This window comes from Arachis stenosperma, chromosome 4, assembly GCF_014773155.1.
Source record: "Arachis stenosperma cultivar V10309 chromosome 4, arast.V10309.gnm1.PFL2, whole genome shotgun sequence".
In the NCBI taxonomy this organism is placed as follows: Eukaryota; Viridiplantae; Streptophyta; class Magnoliopsida; order Fabales; family Fabaceae; genus Arachis; species Arachis stenosperma.
In genome coordinates, this window is record NC_080380.1 from 89,581,372 (window position 1) to 89,583,094 (window position 1,723).

The following is a 1,723-nucleotide window of genomic DNA, read 5'->3' on the forward strand; positions in this document are numbered from 1 at the left end:
AATCTTTCCATCTCCCATGACTCGGAGGTGGAAGCTTTTGTCTTTCCTTTTCTTTTTCTAGAGGATACGCCGGCCTTAGGTGCCATTGGTAATGGAAAAAAACAAAAAGCTTATGCTTTTTACCACACCAAACTTAAAATTTTGCTCGTCCTCGAGCAAAAAAGAAAAGAAGAGTAGAAGAAGAAGAAAATACGGTAGAGAGGGAGAGAGGTAGGTTCGGCTATGTGGGAGAAGAAGGGGTTGTGTTGTGTGAAAATGAAGTAGAATGGAAGGGTATTTATAGGGAGAGGGGAGGGTGGGTGTTCGGCCAATTTGGGTGGGAATGGGTGGGAAATTGAATTTGAATTTTATGAAGGTAGGTGGGGTGTATGGGGAAGAGTGGGGTGATGTGAATGGTGAATGGGGGTATTGGGAAGAGGAATTGAAGTGATTGGTGATGGGTGTTGGGAAGTGTGACATGGGGAGTAGGAAGAATGAGATTTAGGATTAGGAGAGTGTGATTAGGATTAAAAGGTAAGGTGGGAATATGGTAGGTGGGGATCCTGTGGGGTCCACAGATCCTGAGGTGATCCTGTGGGGTCCACAGGATCCTGAGGTGTAAAGAAATACCATTCCTTCACCATATAGGCATGTAAAATGCCTTCATGCATCATTCTGGCGTTCAAACGCCCATTGGTGCATGTTCTGGGCGTTCAACGCCCATGTAATGCATGTTTCTGGCGTTGAACGCCAGTTTCATGCTTGTTACTAGCGTTCAGCGCCAGCTTTTCTCCTCTAGGCACATGCCTGGCGTTCAACGCCAGGATGTTGCTTGTTTCTGGCATTCAGCGCCAGAATGGTGCTCTGTTCTGGCGTTGAACGCCAGCCAGATGCATCTTACTGGCGTTGAACGCCAGCCTGTGCGTCCTCCAGGGTGAAAATTTTTTTCTTCTGTTTTTGACTCTGTTTTTAATTTTTTTGATTTTTTTTTCGTGACTCCTCATGATCATGTACCTAATAAAACACAAAATAACAATAAAATAAAAATTAGATAAATAAAATTGGGTTGCCTCCCAACAAGCGCTTCTTTAATGTCAATAGCTTGACAATGGCTCTCATGGAGCCACAAGGTGATCAGGTCAATGTTGTATAGTTGTCCACACCAAACTTAGAGTTTGGATATAGGATTTTAATACCAAACTTAGAGTTTGGTTGTGGCCTCACAACACCAAACTTAGAGTTTGACTGTGAGGGCTCTTCTTGACCCTGAATTGAGAGAAGCTCTTCATGCTTACTCTCTTCTGTCACAGAGGGATGGCCTTGTGCCTTAAACACAAGGTATTCCCCATTCAATTGAAGGACTAATTCGCCTCTGTTGACATCTATCACAGCTCCTGCTGTGGCTAGGAAAGGTCTTCCAAGGATGATGCAATCATCCTCTTCCTTCCTAGTGTCTAAGATTATGAAATCAGCAGGGATGTAAAGGCCTTCAACCTTTACTAGCACGTCCTCTACTATTCCATAAGCTTGTCTCAATGACTTGTCTGCCAGTTGTAATGAGAACAAGGCAGGTTGTACCTCAATGATCCCCAGCTTCTCCATTACAGAGAGTGGCATTAGATTTATCCCTGACCCCAGATCACACAGAGCCCTTTCAAAGATCATGGTGCCTATGGTACAGGGTATTAAGAACTTGCCAGGATCTTGTTTCTTTTGAGGTAGAATTTTCTGAATCCAAGTATCC